A 13,175-nucleotide genomic window follows, 5' to 3' on the forward strand; every position below is an offset into this window, starting at 1 on the left:
AACACACACACACACATAACTTTTGATGAAGTAATCCTACTTGGGGGAGTCTATCCAATAAAAATAAAAGTGCCACAGTACAAACATGTAAGGCCATGTATTTAGTGACATTTAAGGTGATATATTTGTAATGGCAAAAACTAGGGAGCGTTCAAATATCCATCAAAAAACTTTGGTACAGTCGTTCTCTTATGCAATTATTTAAAGAAAGATGTAATTATACACATATATATTGATCAGAAAGAGATAATGTATTGACCATAATGAATCATTAAGATGAATTTAAGGGGCTTCCCTGGTGGCGCAGTGGTTGAGAATCCGCCTGCCAATGCAGGGGACACAGGTTCGTGTCCCGGTCCGGGAAGATCCCACATGCCGCGGAGCGGCTGGGCCCGTGAGCCATGGCCGCTGAGCCTGCACGTCCGGAGCCTGTGCTCCGCAACGGGAGAGGCCACAACAGTGAGAGGCCCGCATACCACACACACAAAAAAAGATGAATTTAAGAAAAGCCATAACAGCAATAGGCTTTTTATATACGATTTTTTATGTTTGTGTGAGCATAAAAGACATCGAGGAAGGAAAAGAACTAGGCCCTTTAGTAGCTACCAAATGGTAGGAATGAAGAGGGTGGGAGCGAATTTTAACTTCATTTATATATCTTTGAATTTTTAATTACTTAAAATGATTACCAATACATTCATAATTTGAAATTTTAATAAAGAAGATAAAATTGAAAAGAAACAGAATACGAAGTATTTATCTTTCAGCACATAAAGTATATTCTGTACATATTTAAGTTATAGGCTCTATCTTAATTCCTCTTTGTTTTTCTCCCCATCCTTCCTCCCCGCCCCTCAAAAATGTAAAAGAAATTCTATCCACCCAGCAGTGTGTGTCCATGAAATATGGGTGGAGAGAAGTGAAACATGGCAGGGGAATTTCCAGTGTGGAGTAGGGGAACAATGACATGCCAAGCACACATATTTGACAAAACTCCCCAAGGGGTATTGAACCCCAATCCCGTGCTGAGAACTACAGTTTTACGGATTAGGGAGGGAAAACCTTCTCCTCAGTTGCTTACCATGAGTTTCACTGGGGGGCTGGCTGTGATCACAGGTGCCAGCAATACTGACTCCCAAAATAGCTTCAAAATTTTTCTAGAAAAGTAGTGTAGTATTTTTTCCTCATCTTTGGCTGCACATTAGAATCAACTGGGGGGCAAACAAACAAAAGAATAGTGTGCTCACGCTGGTTGAATCAAAGTCTTGGCATTGAGGATTGTTTCTCCTCTATTAGTACATTTTATTTTATTTTTTATTTTTTATTTTATTTTTTTTTTATTTTTAACATCGTTATTTGAGTATAACTGTTTTACAATAGTGTGTTAGTTTCTCCTTTACAACAAAGTGAATCAGTTATACATATACATATGTTCCCATATCTCTTCCCTCTTGCGTCTCCCTCCCTCCCACCCCTCTAGGTGGTCACAAAGCACAGAGGTGAACTCCCTGTGCTATGCGGCAGCTTCCCACTATCTAATTTACTTTTGGTAGTGTGTATATGTCTTTCATGTTTCTGCACATTTTGTGAGCAGAGCAATTGACTGATCTTTTGTCTCAGGCTATCTCTTTTTAAGTATCTTCATACAGTAAACAGCCTTGAAAAAGCCAGGAGCACGTTTGCTTACTACCTAGTATAATAAGATAATGTCTTCCTCTGAGGCAAAGATCAGCAGATTTGAAGATTCAGTTTTAGAAGATTCAGATTCCCTAAGCTTAGGGCTCTTCAGCTGTGATAAAAATCCACTGCACTTGGGCTTCCCTGGTGGCGCAGTGGTTGAGAATCCGCCTGCCAATGCAGGGGACACGGGTTCGTGCCCTGGTCCGGGAGGATCCCACATGCCGCAGAGCGGCTGGGCCCGTGAGCCATGGCCGCTGAGCCTGCGCGTCCGGAGCCTGTGCTCCGCAACGGGAGAGGCCACAACAGTGAGAGGCCCGCGTACCACAAAAAAAAAAAAAAAAAAAAAAAAATCCACTGCACTTACAGCATACACCTGGCCCTTACTGCCATCACCCTGTGGGAATTAGGGCTCAGGGACCTGATGCAGGAAAATAATACTCTGGCTACTGCTATTGTTTTAAGTGATAAGCTGTCCTTTGTCTCAGAGTCAGGGGTCGTGTGTCTTCTGCCAGCATCCACAAAATGTGGAAGGCTACTTTGTTAGCTTTCATGTAGGGTAAAATCTCAGACCTTTCATGGTTTTTGGCAGAGAGTTCTAGTTTCTCCACATCATCATCAACCCTTGGCATTTTCCCTTTTGGATTTTAGCCATTCTAATAGGCATGATTTTATTTTGAATTTTCCTAGTGACTAATTAAACTGGGCATCTTTTCATGTACCTATTGCCATCCTTATGTCTACTCTGGTGATGTTTTTATTCAAATCCTTGCCCCTTTTTTAATTGGGTTATTTGTTATTGTTAAGTTGTGGGCGTTCTTTATGTATTCTGGACGCAAGTCCTTTATCAGATATATGATCTGCAAATACTTTCTGTGGCTTGTGTTTTCATTTTCTTAATGATGTCTTCCAAAGAACAAAATTTTTAATTTGATGAAGTTGAATTTATCAATGCTTTCTTTTTGGGATCATGCTTTTGTTGTCATGTCCAAGTAACCTTTGCCTAAGCCAAGGTCACAAAGATTCTCCAGTGTTTTCCTCTAGAAATTTTATAGTGTTAGCTTTTACACTTAGACCTATGAGCCATTTCAAGTTTTATATAGGTCAAGGTTTTTTCTTTCTTTTTCTTTTCTTTGCATGTGTATGTGTGTGCGTGTGTACATATGGTTATCCTATTGGTCCTGCACCATTTACTGAAAAGATAATCCTTTCCCCGTTGAATTATCTTGTCACTTATGCAAAATAAAAACCAAAAGCAAAACCTGATCATTTCTACATAGGTCTGTTTCTGGGCTCCATGCTATTCCATTCATCTTTATGTCTATTCGTATGCAATTTGCAGCATCAATAAGTGGGAATCTGGTTTTATGGTCTAGTTGATAATCTCTCCTCATTCTGATATTTTTGGTTGTTCTAATAATTAACTACTTCCATTCATCAGTCTTATCATCAAATGATAATTTATTTTCTTTCATATTTTCTTGAGGGATCTGCTATACACTACATACAAAAAATTGAGGCAGTCTCAGAGACTCATTGAAAGGGACTATACTAGATAATCTTTTTAGAGACAGACTCATGTTTATAGCCTTTGGAGTTTAAGTGAAAATTGCTCAGACAATTTTTAGGCAGCCCAGGGGACTAGATTATGATTTTCAGGAATCGTTCTCATTCAGAAGCAGAAGATTTCAAGAAAACAGATCCAGAAGAACAGGAATTAATTACATAGAATCAAATACCCTAATGAGGCATATTTACTTGTGGTTATTTCTTTGGGCATACTGTTATTATTATTTCTAAATATCTATTTTCTGATTGGTTTATGAGGATGCCTTTCCTTTTCTTATTAATCCATTTCTAGCCCTCAATTTAGTAGACTGTGCTCTTGTAAATTGAAATGAAACCTTTAGAAAATGATATCTGAGTCTCACTGACCTCTAGAATTTAGAAATAGATGCTTTCATTGAGTCTTACTATTCATGACAATTCATTTATTTCATAGGTTCAATAAAAATCCATCTTTCATTTTACCCGGACACATTTGACAAATTGACAGTTCAACCAAGGTCATAATAGAGTATTATACTTGATAATATGATAATATTATATTGATAATATGTCGCAAAAGCTCACCATTAAGGATTAAGTGTTTCACTTCACATATGGAACCGATGTGTCCACAACACACTCACACCAAACTGAACTGGAATCTATTATATGAATTACAAGGTCCCAGTCCCAAACTGATAAGAAAAGTCACTTCCTGGTAGGCCAGGGCTCTTAGACTATTTGGGTGATTTCAGAAAGAGAGTTCACCCAAATTCATAGGGACTGCAAGAAATCTTATACAAAGGGACTTTTGTGCTTGGTTTTCTAGATTCAAAACAAAAGAGCAAATAAAGATTTTAAAAGTCCAATCCTATATTCCTTATGAAATTTCTAGATAAAAGTTAATTTTCTAGCCTAGATTTGCTCAACCCTGTATTTTCTATGAGGCTTTATTAATTAGCACTTCTCAGTACAGTAAGCCTATGTAAATAATTAGGTCAAAACACAATGACACCAACCATTTTTTTGGTTAGGCATAGTCTTTCAAGATTACTTATGATCATACAAGGACAATGCTTGAGAAAAACTGTCTAAAATTTGGAAATAAGATGATGGGAGAGCAATATATCCTTTCAATGTCATATTGGAATATTGTTTAACAGAGCATCCAAAGAATATTTTATTACCCGGAAGAATCAATAATTCTATTGTTTGTTTGTCATTATCACCTATCAATTAAAGACCCAGACCGTATGATTTTACATGTTAACTTGTGTATGTTTGTCTGTTTATTTTCTTTCAGTAGAAAATATAATCCCCCAAATTATGGTTTTATTTCTCTGTAGGATATTAACCAGTTTTGTATCTAACCAGAAAGCTTATTTGGTATTGTTTTTCCAATGACAGCCCAACATCTGTTCCTTTGAACAAACTTAACCTTCCTGCTAGTTACCTCATTAATGAATTGAATACATTTTGACAAGTGTTAATTCGATATTTTATGATAATATTCTTAAACTTTAGAAGAATATACTCTGACATGTCCATGGCACAAAACTAGAACTCTTGCTCTAGCTAATTAGGGAAGTCAGAGAAGTCTATCCATAGAATTGATAACTGAAATTCATTTATTCATTCAACAAAATATTTATTCAAAAGATAATATATATTTTTAAAATATTTATTAAACATTTACCACATATGAGGCTCTCTTCTAGACATTATAGATACAGTGGTAAATATGGCATACCATTTCCCTGCCTTGAGGAAACTTATAATATTCACCTGAAGAGACACACAGTAAATAAAATAAATAAGATACATGTAAGTTAATGATAAGTTTTTAAAAATAAGACAAAGGAGGGAGATAGGAGATATATATTTGGAGGAAAAGAATTGCAATTTCATTTCTGATAGTCATTGTAGGTGATCTTTAATAAAGACCTAAGGAAAGATGAGAGAGGGAGCTGTTTGACTATCTGTCAGAAGAATGGTCTAAAGCAGTGGTTCTTAAACATTTTTTAATCTCTGAACCCCTTCTTTTTAAACTCTTAAGATTTATTAAAGAAAGAAGTCTTTTACTATACATAGACACATACATGTATATCTCACCATTCACTGTATTATATGTTAAAATCACACAATTTCAAAATATTTATTTATTTAAAATTAATAAATCAGAAAGTAGAGAGGCTTACATGCTAACATAAGTAATGCAGTTTGTGAAAAATAACTATTTTCTAAAACAAAATATAATAAGAAAAATGGCATTACTCCATATTTTTGCAAATCTCTTTATTTTTTTCAGACTTAATAGAAGATGGTTGGGATCCCATATATGTTTCTGTATCCAATTTGTTGCAATATGTTGCTTTGGGTGAAGTATATGAAGGAGTTCCTGCTTCACATATATATATAGTTGGGGAAAGAAGAATTATTTTAATAGCCCTTTGGGATAATTAATTTAATTTTTAATAATGGCTGTGGTTAGCAGCCAGTTAAAATTCCACACCTACCAGGCTGGCAGCCTCCTCAGTAATAAATACATTTCTTAGAGCTTTGATGAAGGAAGTATTCTCAAATATCCATCTTTGGGATATGGTTGGAAGGGGCTGAGTGGATTCATTCCAACGTTTCTGTCTTTTTGCGCCTTCGGACTTCTCCCTTTAGACTATACCAGCAAAGGTCAGGCATTTCCACATTGTAAAATTTGGGTTATTGATGAGTCCAGGCTTCAGTGAGCCAATTCATCAGATTATTAACAACTTTTCACATGCTTAGGCCAATATATTAAATTTCATATTATGGCTGAATGCATCCATGACTGTGATTCAGCCTGTTTATGCCTTATATTTTATACTCTTTGGTCTAATCCCTTAAAATCCACTCCCACACACATTCTTTAGTTTCTTGCCAATAACAATTGGAGAGGTCCTGAATTCCTTTGGGTGTGTGGGCCATCTCCTCATAGAGCAATCCTTATCCAGAAGCAGTGATGGGTGTGTTGTGAGGGGAATTAGTTTGTGATGCAAGTGCAGTCATTGAAACGCTTTTATACAGAAGAGTTTTGTTTTTTATTTTTCCTCTATGTCTTATATTTGAGTGAATTGATGGTGGAAGTGGGGAGAACATCAAAGTTCCCAGCTTCATCCTTGCTACTCAAATGACCCTTTCTCGTGGTTTAAAACTCCACCCCTTCTGCCACCAATACTTTTCTATCAGTGTAAGAGACCTGGTGCGCTTGAGAATTTATTTGAATTCTGAAATCCTCAGAATTGGACCTTGGACTTTGTTCTCACCCTCTGACCATAGGAAATGAGGAACTCCTTCAAGACTTCTTTTTAAACTTTCTAATCAGCCATGCCAGATATTTTTAGTTTTCAACTGTTCATTTTCCACATATATACCCTCTAGGGCCATCAGAAGGAGCCAGGTGACACCACAACTTTTATAATCACTGTTTTTTGCTATAGCAACTGAGTTTTACCTCCACTTGAATTCCCAATACTGTTGCCTGCACATATACTTCACCACATGCTAAAATAAATGATCATTTGAGTAATCATAATGTCACTGCATGTCATGGATTACCCATGTCCATTCCCAGCACTCCACAAATATGTGAGCAATCTATTTCCAAAGTTTGAAGTTCTGCTTCCTGAGGCCAATTTGGGTACCAGTTATTATACCAGTCAAGGTCCTGGCAGGAAACAGATGACATAAACTGGAGAAGAGGTTCATAAGGAAACTATTTACACAGGTACAGGCAAGGTGTAGAGAAACCACAGGATATGATATGATGTCATTTCCAAATTCTTACCCTCCCACCCTGCCCTTAGGACTTCATTTCACTATGTCACACAAAATACAAATTTGGAAGTCATCCAAGATTATCCCTTTTCTATTACATCCCACTTTCAATTAATTAAGTACATCTAAAATAACTTCTCTTCCCTACAACATTGTTCCTACCTAGTGTGGCATCATGGTTCATTTCTTACTGAATCATGAGAATTATAGTACAACATAAATTGCATATACAGGAGCATCGGAGAGGACGTTAAAGAAATAAGAAAGTAGCAGGTCATGGAGAAATCCATTGTCATAATGAGGTCATTTTCTTTAATTCATAGCAAAAGGAAGAAAACGGGGATAGCAGAGCCCTTTATATTTTTATATTATTTGTGTTGTCACAGTTGAACACTCAACTTGAGAAAATGCATTAATACAACATCAGCACAAAAGATGTGAATTTTAATATGTAGCACATCCAATTACAGCACTACAAAGAGAATTAGGAGAAAAGCAGCTATAAACATCCAGCTGCAGAGTTTAAGCAGTCTCATGCTGTGACTTTAGATAATGCAAATTTTATGTTCTCATCTCATTTTAGAAAAAAAAATACATTATATTAAAGGTCAATCTGTATTATAACCGGGGACTTACAAACTTTAACACAATTCAGAGAACATGTAGACTTTGTTCTTTATTTTGATCAGTATTACTGGGGAAATGTTCAATTGCATTACATGAGATGAAGAAGGCCAACCTGTCTAAAGGCCTCCCTATCTCAAATATAGTACCATTTATTAACTATAAAGTATCGGGGTGAAACATGTCCACAGCTCTCCCTACCTGTGCTGTATTGCCTGTTTATTTTATATTAACTATAATATAATATATAACTACGTTAACTACAAAATGTGAGGGTGAAGAATAACGATTGGTTGCCTACCTGTGTTGTAGTAACATTTGTTAGTATAAAGTGTGGATTGTTACATTACTTACAAATTAAGTGTAAACTAAATTCAAGTTTTTTACTTAGTTCATAAGGGATTCTTCAGGCCAGACAGCCTTTTACAATTGTCTAGCTTTGGTTCAAAGAGGACTTATCTGTTAGAAGGAAAGAACAAATGTCATGTGTTCCAGAAAAGGGCTCATTAAATCTCAGGATGATAGCTGGACTTCTTTGTTATTCTGAAATTAATCATTACATTGTTAATGGTTCTTTATATGCACAGGAGGGGAAAAAAATCAGACTTAAGAAATACATGATCCAGGTCCCCATTCCTCCTATAACCTCTGCCCATAAAACCCACATTCTTGGGTTCCCCAATTTGGACATCCATTCTTTTTTTTTAATTTAAGTCACTTATAATTCCAGAATATCATTTTGAGACCTAATGTTAATTGCTTTAAACAAAAACAAATGAACAAAAAACCATATTTACTGAAAGCATATTTCCTCTCTGGAATATCTGTATAAGATTGAATCTTCTAGAGAACTGAAAGTTTCTAGAAACATACTACAATATATCAGGATATTATTGAAAAGCAATGTGGTAATTATTTTGCTTTTTTTTTTTTTACTGAAGTATAGTTGATTTATAATGTTGTGTTAGTTTCAGGTATACAGCAAAGTGATTCAGATATAAATATATATATATTCTTTTTCAGATTCTTTTCCATTATAGGTCATTATAAGATACTGAATATAGTTCCCTGTGCTATACAGTAGGTCCTTGTTGTTTATCTATTTTATGTATAGTAGTGTGTATTTGTTAATCCCCAAAGCCTAATTTATGTCTCCCCACCTTTCCCCTTTGGTAACCATAAGTTTGTTTTCAATGTCTGTGAGTCTATTTCTGTCCTGTAAATAAGTTTATTTGTATTATTATTATTTTTTAGATTCCACATGTAAGTGATATCATATGATATTTATCTTTCTCTGTCTGACTTACTTCACTTATTATGATAATCTCTAAGTCCATCCGTGTTGCTGCAAAGGGTGTTATTTCATTCTTTTTTATGGCTGAGTAGTATTCCATTGTATATATATATATATATATATATATATATATATATATATACACCACATCTTCTTTATCCATTCATCTGTTGATAGGCACTTAGGTTGCTTCCATGTCTTGGCTATTGTAAATAGTGCTACTATGAACATTGGGTTGCATGTATCTTTTCAAATAGTTTTCTCCAGATATTTGCCCTGCAGTTGGATTGCTGGATCATATGATAACTCTATTTTTAGTTTCTTAAGGAACCTCCATACCGTTCTCCATAGTGGCTGCACCAATTTACATTCCCACCAGCAGGGTAGGAGGGTTTCCTGTTCCCCACATCCTCTCCAGCATTTATTATTTATAGACATTTTAATGATGGCCATTCTGACTGGTGTAAAGTGATACCTCAGTGCAGTTTTGATTTGCATTTCTCTAATTATTAGCATTGTTGAGCATCTTTTCATGTGCCTGTTGGCCATCTATATGTCTTCTATGGAAAAATGTCTATTTAGGTCCTCTGCCCATTTTTTATTGCATTGTTTGTTTTTCTGATATTAAGCTGTATGAGCTTAATATCAAAATTAATCACTTGTTGGGATTTTAGAAATTAATCCCTTGTTGGCCTCATTGTTTGCAATATTTTCTCCCATTCCATAGGTTGTCTTCTTATTTTGTTTATGGTTTCCTTTCTTGAGCAAACCTTTTAAGTTTAATTAGGTCCCATTTGTTTATTTTTGCTTTTATTTCCATTATTCTAGGAGATGGATCCAAAACAATATTGCTGTGATTTATGTCAAAGAATGTTCTGCCTATGTTTTCCTCTAGGAGTTTTATAGTATCTGGTCCAATGTTTAGGTCTTTTAATACATCTTGAGTTTATTTTTGTATGTGGTATTAGAGAATCTTCTAACTTCATTCTTTTACATGTAGCTGTCCAGTTTTCCCAGCACCATTTATTGAAGAAACTTTCCTTTATCAATTGTATATTCTTGCCTCCTTTGTCATGGATTAATTTACTATGAGTGTGCGGATTTATTTCTGGGCTTTCTGTCCTGTTCCACTGATCTATATGTTTCTTTTTGGGCCAGTACCATACTGTTTTGATTACTGTCGCTTTGTAGTATAGTCTGAAGGCAGGGAGTCTGATTCCTCCAGCTCTGTTCTTCTTTCTCAAGATGATTTAGGCTATTCCAGGCCTTTTGTGTTTCCATACAAGTTGTGAAATTATTTGTTCTAGTTCTGTGAAAAATGCGATTGGTAATTTGATAGGGGTTGCATTGAATCTGTAGATTGCCTTGGGTAGTATGGTCATTTTAACAATATTGACTCTTACAATCCAAGAACACGGTATATCTTTCCATCTGTTTGTTTTATCTTTAATTTCTTTCATCAGTGTCAAAGTTTTTGGAGTACAGGTCTTTTGCCTCCTAGGAATAAATTCCTAGGTATTTTATTTTTTGATGCACTGGTAAATGGGATTGTTTCCTTAATTTCCCTTTCTGATATTTCATTGTTAGTGTATAGAAATGCAACAGATTTCTGTGTATTAATTTTGTAACCTGTAACTTTACCAAATTCATTGATGAGCTCTAATTGTTTTCTGGTGGCATCTTTAGGATTTTCTATGTATAGTATCATGTCATCTGAATCCAGGTGTTGGAGCTTCATGTTTTTTGGAGCCAACTGCATGAAGTGATTTTTTTCTTTTTCTATCTCCCATTTGTACAAACTACCATTTCAAATTAATTAAAACAAAATATCCTTTCTTTTAAAATGGTGGTAATTATCATAGCTTTATGATAAAACAATATAATTAGGAGCTTCATCTTTCAATAAGCCTATGTAAGAAGGAGTTGGAAAAAAATCATATTTTTTCACTCTCTTTCAGATCTGAAAGATATACAGTGCTCTTTTTCTATATTTTCTTTCCACTAAAATTGAATATTTGTGTGATCCAAAGGTTTTTTTGAAAGCACAAAAAGGAATACTTTGTAACATCCACCTGATACACATTATGGCTTAGTTTAACATAAAATATGTCATGAATGTTTGTATAGATATTTTATGTAAGACAGAAATCTAAAGAAAATTTTATTCAAAAAGTGTTTAAATGTTTTTATACACAAATTTCATTACATTGTTTTTCATTTTAGGATAGTCATAATCTAAAAGTCAATAATTTGCAATTAATTAGAAGATTATGGCTCAACATTATTAAATATTATTTACCTATAAATAATTAATATAAGGATTTATCAGACTATTTAATAATATAAAAATATTTTTGTAATATAGTAAGTGGAATATAAGACACTATACAGGGAAGATGTATACCAATGCATTAGTAGTTCATAATTTTACATAATTTTCCTTTATAAAAAATCTGCATTTTCATCTGACCCTAATATTTAGGGAAAATCTATAATATTCATTTACTTATACATTTTTAAAATATACTGCTACTTGGCTTATTCTTTGGCATAATTCATACTGTACAAAAATTTCTTGGCCACCAGATAGCTAAGAGAACCCTTTTGTGTATACATCTGATACTGGAAAATAAGAAAAGACAAGTATAGATATTTCTTAACTATAAATTTTTTAGAAACATGTTATATGTGAGTTTGATAACTTTGAATATCTTTTCTTCATTTTTATAATTGTAAAATGAGTCACTGGCTTAAAAGAAACTTTCATCAAATAAGTAATGAATATCATTCCTATTTGGAAACAAGATGCTTGAATCAACTGAAGTGCAATTTTGAAAACTTTTTTCACAAAGAACAAATTTTGAGGAATTTATTTGAGGTGAATACTATTCTCTGTATGAGATGTATGAAGCATGGCCTGCACATCAATTTATTAAGTTTGATTAAGGGAGTATATTACAAAGAATGATAATTTCCTCAGTGGAAAATGGCAGCAATAATAGTGTTTGAGGACTGATAAGGGGAGTAAATGAGATAGTGTATATAAAGATCTTAGTATAATTTTGGGCAACTGACTATATTTTATTGCAAACAAGTTGATTTAATTGATGTGTAACATCTCAAAGAAAAAATGAGATACACAATATTAAAATAATAATTGGGTAACTTACTATGTGTCAGTTACCAGTATAAGTGCTTTGCATGAAATAACTTATTTATCCACTTAAATTACTCTATGATTTACATATTATATCAGGTCTACGATCTTTCAGCTATAATTTTGCAAGACAGAAGTCTCTGAAAACTTTGTTTCATTTTGTTGTTTTTTTTTTCACACAGGCAGAAATCTGACCTGAATTGATATGAGGCTATTTTTATTCTTGAATTATCTCTTAGTTTAGATATTTATTCATTTTGCTGCAGCAATTTTAATATTTTAATATACTGCTTGAAACCCTACTGTGACTGTTATGTAAATATATGGTGTTTGCACTGAATTACCTATCTAAAATCCAAAACATTCTGAATTTGAAACACCCTTAGACCCAAGCGTTCTGGAAAATAAGTTATGAACCTATATTATCATGCTCATTTTACGGAAAGGTAAACTGGGGCACAGAGGCAGTAGTTATTATGTAATGTCACACAGCTTGTAAGTAGTAGACTTGTGATTTTCATGTAAACATTTAACATAGTTCTAAATGGTTTTCTCATCATTTCTTCCTTTTCCACTGACTCCAAAGTCTCAGACGTGGAATGTTAGATGGACACCTATAGATATGAGTGTCATTTTAAAAGGAAAGAAAAACTAGCTAAGGAATCATTTTATATTCTAGAGAGGAGATTATACTGGTCAACCGAGAAGAGTCAGTTGAGACTGGACATTAATTTATTCAAATGTGTGTGTGTCATGGTTACTCCAAAGTGGTGCAAAATGCTGTGCCAGCATGTACTATCCAAAAAAAAACCCAACTGTGGCTTACTGTATAATAATCAGTCTGAAATGTGGAATTACAGGGTAAGCAAATTTTTCAAAGGGCTTAAATATCTGTCTTGATTGAAATTTCACAGATGGAATTTCTAGAGTTATCCATGTAGCAGCTTGGGGTAGATGTTAGGAAATTGAGTTTCTGTCTCTGGCTTAGAAACCAAATCGTTGTGTGACCTTGAGTAAATAAGTAGTATTTTACTTCATAGATTCCCACTTCTAAATTCTAAATTA

The sequence above is a fragment of the Kogia breviceps genome, chromosome 12 (assembly GCF_026419965.1).
Source record: "Kogia breviceps isolate mKogBre1 chromosome 12, mKogBre1 haplotype 1, whole genome shotgun sequence".
Lineage (NCBI taxonomy): Eukaryota > Metazoa > Chordata > Mammalia > Artiodactyla > Physeteridae > Kogia > Kogia breviceps.